Source organism: Odontesthes bonariensis, chromosome 14, assembly GCF_027942865.1.
Source record: "Odontesthes bonariensis isolate fOdoBon6 chromosome 14, fOdoBon6.hap1, whole genome shotgun sequence".
NCBI classification, from domain to species: domain Eukaryota; kingdom Metazoa; phylum Chordata; class Actinopteri; order Atheriniformes; family Atherinopsidae; genus Odontesthes; species Odontesthes bonariensis.
Window position 1 is genome coordinate 31,069,846 of NC_134519.1, and position 10,314 is coordinate 31,080,159.

General features: G+C 39.6%; 1 long non-coding RNA gene across 1 annotated transcript; it reads right to left on the reverse strand.

Annotated features, from left to right (window-relative positions):
* Positions 1-333: 333 nt before the first annotated feature.
* Positions 334-1,236, reverse strand: LOC142398455 (uncharacterized). The gene is made up of 3 exons (XR_012772800.1): positions 1,203-1,236; positions 957-1,105; positions 334-509 (listed from the first exon to the last, which is right to left on the reverse strand). It is a non-coding gene; the product is annotated as an uncharacterized LOC142398455 (long non-coding RNA).
* Positions 1,237-10,314: the final 9,078 nt, after the last annotated feature.

Below are 10,314 nucleotides of genomic sequence, written 5' to 3' on the forward strand. Positions count from 1 at the left end.
AATTAAGGGACAGAAGTTATTTTTCTTTAACAAAAATGTAATATCTTGGTTTTAGTTCCATGTTGATAACAAAAAAGTTCATAAGTACGACTGAAGTATTAAGATAAAAGTTGGGATAAGTTATCTGAACATTGAATAAATATGAATATGTTGCAATAAAAAAAATCCATTTTCATATCTCTCTTTATTTATCGTCAAAGATACTTAATCCTGTCCGAGCAGTCGAGCACGTTTATAAGACCTTTGTACACTTCATTTGCTTCTGCAAAGGTAGCGGGTGTATGAATTTGATCTCGATTCATGACAGAAGTGATTTTTTTCAATGACCATAAGATAAGCAGCAAGACAACCCTCTTTTGTCTTTGGAAACTGACTGTTTCCTAAGACTGTCTGGCAAATGTCTCTGAATTCTTGATTTGCCACCAAAGATGGCTCTTCTTCTCCACTGACAAGCTGCTTTGCGTAATCAAGGAGGTCTGCATCGACAGGGCACAGCATGTCAGCAAAACCTGAAATTAGAATAGAAACATCGGTCCTTCAGTTAAATCCCCCTTGGGTGACTGAAGCATATAGTAACTGCAAAGTGTATTTCAAGGAAATATTTACAGCTTCTATATAACCTACAGAAATAAAATATTAAGTAGCTCTTGTCAGAAAAATGATGCCTCCTGAACATCAGAACCAAGCTAAATTGGTTGAGAAAGTTACTAACATGACATTTCAAAGAGATTAGTAAAACAAAAGCAATTAATTGAAAGATACATTTTACTTTTGACACTGAAATGCATATTTAAAGCAAGGGTGTTGTCTGTCAAGGACTTTGTTTGACAGACACACACACACACACACACACACACACACACACATACACACACACACACACACACACACACACACACACACACACACACACACACACACACAAGTGAAGTTAAATTCAATAGTAACTCAAATACCAGGAGGTGGGGAAGTGTAGAGGACGTCTGGCTTTCCAAAAGGACCTGGAGCATGGCGTTGTTTACGGATGTCATGGGTATTCCACATTCTTTGCTCAGTTTTCAAGTCATCTTGAAGCAGAGGAAGATGTGTGTACTGTAAACAATTTCTTTTGAGAAAGAAATATTTTAAGCTTTATTTCAGTGACATGCAATCAATCTAAAAATGATTTAAATTAATATTTCAAAAACAATTCTTAAACTTACATGTGTACAGGGTTGTCCAGTTCAAGGATGCCAGACTCTACCATGGCCTAAGTATGACATTTTGGAAAGATTTAAACTTTGTCTTAGCATCAAATCAATTCAATTCTAATTTAATTAAGCTCTCATAGTTTCTAGAAGTTACATATGTTTTTATTATACATTTGCTTGTAACAAATCAAACTGATTGCTAATTTTAGATGTCATGGAAGATGTTGTCGATTGAAAACAAAATACGAGAAGGAAATTCTGGTCTAAGACGACCATGCTGCATAATCACTCTGAGCATATTGTGAAGACCACTTGCTTTGATACCTCAAATGTCTGCAGCCATTTCTTGATCCATGTCCGTTTCAGAATGCTGTTGAAGCATTCAGCTCTCTGAAAGTAAGTGAAAATATGGGAATATGAAAAAATGTTCTCATTCAAATACCGTCTTTTTCTTTTCCAAATCAATTCTGTAAAAGCTTTAAAAACATACCTGGTTGTGCACAGATGTCCCCATTCTGAAGCACTGCCTTGCTTGATCCCTAAATTGTCGCACATGAAATGCAACTTGCATTTGGCCAACAACGAGGTTTTCCTTTCCTCTGTCACCTCGGATCAGTCGAGGACAGCCTGAACATCAAGGAAAATGCTTAGTGTCTGGTTTAACCATGTATTTAGTGTACTCCCATCCCAACAATAAAATGCTTATCAAACCTCTACTACTCTACATAGGTAAAAGTTATCCATCTTGAAACACTCAAAATTCCATATAATCCAAACAAAGCACTTTATTCTCAGACTGCAGAATTACTTATGATTCACAGAATTTCTAAAGGCAGAATGGGAGACAAATCCTTCAGTTATCAGGTTCTTCTCTAGTGGAACCAGCTTTCAGTCAGTGTTCAGGATGCAGACACCCTCTCCACCTTCTAAACTATGCTAAAAATTATTATTATTTTTTTTAATAAAGCTGATAGTGTTGGCTCAGGTGAGCTGAACCATGCCTTTATGTAAGCTGCTATAGGACTAGAGACCTGGAGGACCTCCCATGATGCACTGGATGGGGGATTGTACCAAAGTGAAGATTCAGCTCAATTTTTTGGGATCCCCATCTGGGCTGTTTTTATGAATTGGCATTGTGTTAATTTTGAATCTGTGACTCATTTGGAATTAATTCCATCATACCTGGAGTTACTATTAATTTAGCTGAACTGGAATATAATTGGCTCAAATCTGACTTTGTTGAATTGGATCTACACTTGTTTGTTTTCTGTGTAATGTAACTCGAGATGACGTGTGAATTGGCACCATACAAATAAACAAAGGTTCAAACCAAAACTCTTCAGTACATACCCCTTTGTTCCTCAACAGCATCATAGAAATATCTTGCTACAAAGGTTTGCTTGCGATTGGATGTACCTGCCTTCAACCAAATAACTTTTCTGGAAAATCTGAATAGAGCAAGAGAAAACATGGACATTTCCACACAAAAATGAAGTTGTAAACAATCTTCTTAGCATGTGTTCTCACGTCTGCCTTCCACTGAAAGTGAATAGAAAAATTGTGCTTGCAAATTGGCTTCAAAATGTCCTTTTTATATACAATTTAATCTTCAGTTCTCAATCATTTCAGGAGATATAATAATACTTAAGAATTTGCATGAGATATTCTCATATTGAGTTTACATACCCATCAATACTCAGATGTATCCATATCCCAAAGAATTTGAGCTTGTCATTGCCTATTTAAAAAATATTTTAAAAATTAATCTATATTTGCCATCTTAGTTTATTAATCAAATTAACGATTGAATTTATGAACTTTTTACCATCTATGTGCCATGTGTCACTTGGGCCACGGCTGAAGTAGTTTCTTCGAATTATCTTTTTCTTCCCTGGACATCTTCTCTGAAGTCCACTTGCATCCAGGTCCTTCATTATTTCAGCAACATCATTTCTAGATTGACAGGGGTCAATTATTTTGTGACATGTGAAGTATCTCATAAGAAGTCCAAAGTAAAGAAATTAACCTGTAGCAAGGTTGCACGCCTCTCATGTCCCGAACTCGTTTCAGCATTGCCCTGATGCCTTGTTCAGGTGACCAGTGTTTCAACTCACTCTGGAAATTAACATATTACATAACATTGCACAGATAACCAGATGAACTAATGTTGCTAATGTAACTAATGTTTTATGTATTTATCAATAATCCAGCTAATAACAATTTAAAACACTGTTCCAGCAAGAAAAAACTTTTCCTCTGCTATATTGCTAATACTTGTGTAAATCTTACCTGTACAGCTCTGCGAATTTCAGAGAGAGGTCTTTGCAGGCTTCTTCGCCTCAACCCTAACAAACGTAGGACCCTCCTCAAGTGCCTGTCACTGATTGGGTGCAAAAATACTCCATTTCATGACAAAATTACAGAAGTCACATTATAACATTTTCATGTAGTATGTAGTAGGCGGTTTCGAACACAGCCATAGTCTGGCCAAATCCCCCTACCTCGGTTCGCTCAGTGTTTTGCCAATCAGCAAACAGTTGCGAGTGGTGACGCAGAACTCACGCGCGGGGTCCATTGTAGTCCATATAATTGTAGTTCAACCGCAGCGGAAATAAACATGGCGAAGGAAGAACGCTAGAAGCTATCCATGAAGTTGTCTCAACTCTGGAGAGCATTACACAATTAAAACGAGAGCAAGAGGAATGCCTCTTCAATATTGTTAGTGGCAAGGATGTCGTAGCTCTCCTTCCAACTGGCTTTGGGAAAAGTTTGATTTATCAAATGGTACCGGTATAATGAAAGCGGATGTGGGAAGCGTGATTCGCGAGCTAGAGCCTGGCGAGAGTAAGCATGAACCTCGGCGCATAACCAACGTCATTTCTAAACATTATGATTGGTTAAGGGAACTCCGTTACTCCAATGAATTTAAGTTGCTGGGTAAGGTCCCGCCCTCCATGGAAACGGATTCCTCTTGGGTTTTGCCAGACTGTTTGACAGAGTCAACAGTCGGCTTTCGCCCAGGCTAGACAGACATCCCAAGTCTCCCGGAAAATAACTCGTGCACCATGCGCGTTTCGACTGCGCAGGCAAGAGAGAGAGAGGGGCGTGGGGAGAGGTTGCTTGTGAAACCTGTGCGTATCTGTCCGAAGCGATGCTCTGTTCAACGAGCGTTCAGGGCGACGCTTGTCAGAGGGCGGTTTATTCAGCAAAATAAGCCAATAACCTTCGGTGTGGGAGGGCTTCGATTTACTCTCTGACATTCACCTAAGTTACCACTCAAAACTGTGCATCCTGCCAAATGGCAGAGGGAAAACTTATAGAAGCAAAGGTATACTTTGGCTCCTACAATGGGCTTCCTAAAATAATTGCCACCCTACAATATATGCCTGCCACCCCTCTGCCACCCCATGTATAAATCTCTAGAATCGCCACTGCGTAGAACTAAATGTTAAAAGCAAAAAAAAGCAAAGACAACATCAGTTTCTGTAATCACTAAAGAAACAACATTCCCAGCATCGTCACCGGTACCAACAAATAACCAAAGTAACACTAACCACTTTAGCCTGCTTCAATCAACGGCAGTGTCATTCCTTAGAGGCAATCTCCACGGCCAAACCAGGACTCTTCAACCTTTGCATCACTTCTTTCATGACTTTCATGAATCATTTTTCATACATTACAAGCAGGTAACATCACCATTACAGGTGCTCCTCGGTCTCTGTGAAGCTCACCCCGCTAACCGGCGCTACTTCCTGTCTTTTCTCGTTTCAACATAAAACATGCATTTCAAAATAAATTAAAACAACTCCTGCATTTACATCTGTATCAAAAATCCAATTAAACAAGCTTAACAGATGGAAACAAGTCCTGTGGACTGAAGAAATTAGAATAAACCTTTAGAGCTGCGATGAACAAAATTATGTTTTGAGTAAAATGTTAAGGATTTAATTTAAAAAAATCACCTTTCCTCCTGGTAAAGACGATGGGGAACAGTGCTGTTTGATCATACAATACCTGAAGAGGCAGCAGCTGAAGGTTTTTGCCATGACCCTCAAGGTATCTTGAGCAAAACATTTTTGGAAATCTGTTGGCAGACCTCAGAACTGCAGCGCATGCAAGACAGCACCAAGAATTTCCCTGAAGTAGAAGTCTTTTAAAGAAAGATGGGCGAAAATGCACCCAACAGGAAGAGATAGATGGGAGGAGATATTTGACAGAGAGAGCTTGAAGGCACAAACTAAGCATGTTTAAACATTGTAAACCAAAGTGATGATGGTGCTCTAAAGAATGAAGAGCACATACAAAACCCAATTAAGAACAAGAGGAGTCCTTAATTGTCAGAAGGGAATGTCTGTGAGAAAAGTCTCAACTCTGATTTTCCACTTTAATTTTCCTTGAAGCGGACAGAAAAGTGAAAATCTAAATAGTTTAAGCCATTTGCAGAAATGTTTTTTTTCTATCAGCCAAGACAACCTTGTGTAAAATCCTATTTTTAATCTCCGTTATACGCCTACAGTCTGGCTACAGCCACATTCATTTTTTTTATGAAAAAAACCCATTTCTTTATGAAAATACATTTCTTTATGAAAATACAGTTCTTTTCATACGTGAATGTCGGAAATGTCAAAACGTGCAAAATGCCAGTTGTCACCTCCCGTGTTGCCCTGACAACTGTCACATCTTGACAATTGAAATCTCGGCTAGTTGAGGTCCGAATCGTGTTTATTGTGTCTGGTTTATTTGCTGCTGCTCTGTGAAACGTTGGTGTATCAGGATGGTAAGGAAACTTTATTTATGTTCTACTATCTTTTATCGGTAACTTATCCCACAATTGTACTGCGCAGTGCTGCTAACGCCATGACACACCGCTAACGCGTTAGCAGCTGAGTCGAGAGAACACAGTTCCCAAGGTTAGCTAACAGGAGGGAACTTTAACCCCTTAACGCCTGAATTTATATTGCTGTATATTTAAAAAATGTTTTGTTGTGTTTTAGCCTTTAAGTAGATGGTAAATAGTGCTGAGATTATTCATTTCACTTTTGCACAAAAAATAAATATAATTTTTTGTATGTTGCAAATTTGCGACAACAGGCATCCTGGTCAATTTGGAGTCAACGGTTACTCCGGCTACGGTTTGTAGCATAATATGCAACAATAGGCTGTTTAACGGTTGGAACGTCGTTGTGTTTTCTTTTTCTTCAGCCACCAAAGACTAAAACAAAGAAGCCCCGTGCGGTGGTGAACGGTACTGCCACTGAGATGTCTAAGGATGAGGTAAGAGCCGCTGATCGATGCTAAAGCAGTTCTGTTAAAGACCATGGCCAAAGTAAAGAATATTGCGTTGTTTAGCACAGCTTTATTTGTTTAATTCCATGAAGAACAGAGATCAATTCTGAGTCTTAAAACTCTCAAGTTAAGGCTAGATAGATAGATTTAAATGATTTAAATGCTTCCTTCCAAGACAAAAATCACTGCCAACACTATTGAAATTATCTCAGAAATTGAAATTATATCATCTTATTTATTGATATGTTTATGAAGAAAAACGAATCCCAGCTGGGACCAGAGGTGGCAAAAGTACTCATATTCTGTACTTACGTAGAAGTACAGATTGGCTACATGTGTAAAAAAATACTCCGGTAAAAGTAGAAGTACTGATTCAACTCCTTTGCTCAAGTACAAGTAAGAAAGTAAAGGCTCTGAAATGTACTTTCAAAGTAAAAGTAAAAATGTTTTTTTTTGCCATTAATGAAACACAATACATCTTTTGATCATTTTGTGAAATGAAAAAAGTTCAGACATTATAATTAAGATTTAACTGACCAGAGGTACTGCATGAGCATCTGGATAAAAGTACTCTGAATGCTAAAGGTTGCTTTCTTTTTCTACTGCAGCACAACCAAACTGTAATCAGTAATAGTTATGACCAGAAAGCCATATTGGACATTTACACTGTTAATAACAAAAGCCCAATGTTATTTGGTCTTTTGTTGGGTCGCCAGCAGCTCGTGTTTTTTTCGGTTGATGCAGGACACAGCGCATCCGCCATGAGTCCTTTTTGGAGCCAACAACAACGAATAACTCTTTTAAATAGGGCCATGGATGGGGAATGTCTTGCTTCTCTGTATCTTCTGAAGCGTTGCCGTCGGCAATTCTCCCCGCTTCGCTTCCTTCCTCCATGTCGCTGTGCGACCTCACACAACACTCCCTCCATCACCACCAACCGCTTCATCGATATTAATGTTCACACCAAAGAGCCCGGGCGTGGGAATTTGTGACTTTTTGGCAGACGTTTAAATTCAAATATCCAAACCCACTTAAAATGGATCAGTAACTCTCCAGTGGTTTGATTTAAGAACGATACTTGATGAACGTCGTTGGTAGAATCTTTGAGCTTTGAGACAGCTTGTGCTATTGTTCTTAAATTACTTTTACTTTTTAAATTACTTTTGTGATTTACAAAAGAATATGTGTTCCAGTAAAGACGGTGTGCACATTTGCTACCTCTGCGGTGAGCTGTGTCCAAACTTTTTTCTACTGCTATGTGTTACTTGTCTGCAATAAGTAACCTGCGATGAAGTGAATGTCTTTGACCTGCAGCTGTGGGAACAAGCTGTTCAACTCCAACAAGAGCTGGATAGAGTGCGTAAAGAGAAGAATTACTTCCAGCTGGAGAAGGACAAGACTGTGGCCTCCTGGGAGGTCTCCAAGAGGAAACTGCAGGAGGCAGAGTATGAGCTGAGGAACAGGAGAAGGGAGATAGAGGAGGACCATCAGCACAGCCAAGTGCAGATTACTGTGAGTTAGCGCCTCCACCTGTGGTAGCCACACTCTGCAGATGCACCATCACCCTCTTTTTTACATCTTTACAAAGAATCAGCTTTTTCAGGCTTCCACTTCTACGACCAACACTTTGATCTCACTCTCGGAGAAGTTCTTCCTCTTCGTTGCAGCAGGATTTGCCATTACTTGTTACTTTGTCATTTCTCATGCTCTGTGTTTTATGTTTCTTGACATTTATGGTGGACAGCTGCACAGGGTCAGGCGTGGGCTCGGTTTTAAACATCGTAATATATTTCCTGGCTTACTTACTTTTCAGATTTTGTGAGTGCGCTCTCCTTCTGTACGAGAGCTGTGCAGTCTTATACACACGAGATTCCTGTTCTACAGAAGCTGAAGCATGTCCTGGCTGAGGAGAACAACGCCATCTCTAAGAGGAAGATCGACGGTGTCTCCTCCTCCTCGCTGATCCAGGACCAGCATAGAGAGTCGGAGCTCGCGCTGCACGCAGTTGCTCAGGGTTGGCAGGCGGACTACGAGCAGAAAAAGCTCCACAAGCAGAACTACATTAAGGAGCTGCTGCTGGTGAGACATTCGCTGTCTTTATTGCTTTTGTTTTTTTTTTACGTTTCTTCACCTACCTGAGCATGATGAATATGTGGCCTCCTCATCCTCACCAGAAAAATCAGTTGGAGTTGATCGAGATGAACAAAGACTATGAACGCAGGCTCCAAGGTAAGTACACCTGTATGAGAAGCTGCAGCTGAACAGGTGAGTCAGGTGACCTCCATGTACTGCAGCTGAGCTTAATGATCACATGACTGATGAGATCACAGGTGATCCCACCTTTCTTTCATCTCCTTCCTTGTTTATTTCCATTCATTTTTATTTCTTCAGCTCCTTCCATCCTTCTTTCTCCTTCCTTTATTTTTTCTCCTTCCTTCCCTCCTTTGCCTCATTTATCTATTTTCTCCCTTCCCTTCCTCTGCCCTTCCTCCTTTTCATTCTTCCTCTCCTTCCTCCCCTCCTTCCCATCAGCTTTCTCTTCATCTTCCCTTCCTTTTTCTCCTCTCCACCTATTCCTTTCTTTAAACCCTCTACATAAACAAACACGGCCTAACATTTTTTTCCACCTCCTCAGAAATGCATGTCAATTATAACCAGAAGATGCAGTCTCTGATCGAGGCGAAGGAGAAGGAGCGAAACAGGACCGCCAGTAAAATAGACAAGCAGATGAAAAGTCACGTGGCATCTCTGATCAGAAATCACGACATAGTGCTGGAAAAAGCAAAAGCAGAATATAACAAAGTTGAGATGGATCAAAAGAAGAAGATGACGTTGCTGAAGGTGAGCGGAGAGACAAGCACCAAGTCCAGTCTAACAGGACAGCAATGTCATCAGTTTTTTGTTGTTTGATGGTATTTATGTTGAAATCAGCTCGTCACTGAAGGCTAAAGCTGCTGAAGCTAAAATGGACCTGATGACTGACTTTAATATTTTCTTGAATGCCCGGATTTAAAGAGCTGGTAGACTAGCTCTTTGCTATTAGGAAACGTGTTAATGAATGTTAATGCAGACTAGAAGGAAAGAGAAACTCTTCCTGACCCTGGCAGCAGTCTCATGATACCAAAAAACTCACCTCCGACTTTAAATTTAGAGATCACCTCCCATCGAAAATAATTTAGTTCAAAGCTGATTTGTCTGTTCCCAACATATTTCAACAAGAAAGTGATAAAAGGATTACATTTGCACATTTAGTTTTTCATGCAGATGGTTCTAAAAGTCTTTAAGAACCTGAAAACGTTCTTCAGAAACAGCACAAGTGTGTTTATTGTTCATTCTCGCTCCAGTTTTAAAACGATTGGCCAAAACTGATGAAGCTCAGGTACCCCATCTTTTCTTTTCCTGCGGAGCAAAGCTGGAGCCTAAACTTTAAGGACTTCCACTTTGCTTTTGTGTCGCGACATGTCTCCTGTTGGGATAAGAGGGAGGAATCCTCCGTTCCTTTGCATCTGTCTAAAAAGCGTCAAAATATGTGCTGCATATGGAGTAGAAACTCAAATAAAAGTATAGGTACCCCTCCAAAATATGACTTTGGTAAAAGTCCAAGTCACCGACTGAAATGTTACTTGAGTTAAAATCTTAAAGTATCCGAAACGTCTTGTACTTAAGTATGAGAATTACTGTAAAAATAGATGTACTTTGGTAATGTAATGAAAAGTAGAAGTAAAAAGTAAACAAGGTAAATGCAGTTTGAATGACATTTTTTATATTTTGGTAAACTTTGAAGGTCAAATACACTTAAAATCTACACACAACCAAGTGCAGGCAAAATTTAAACCAG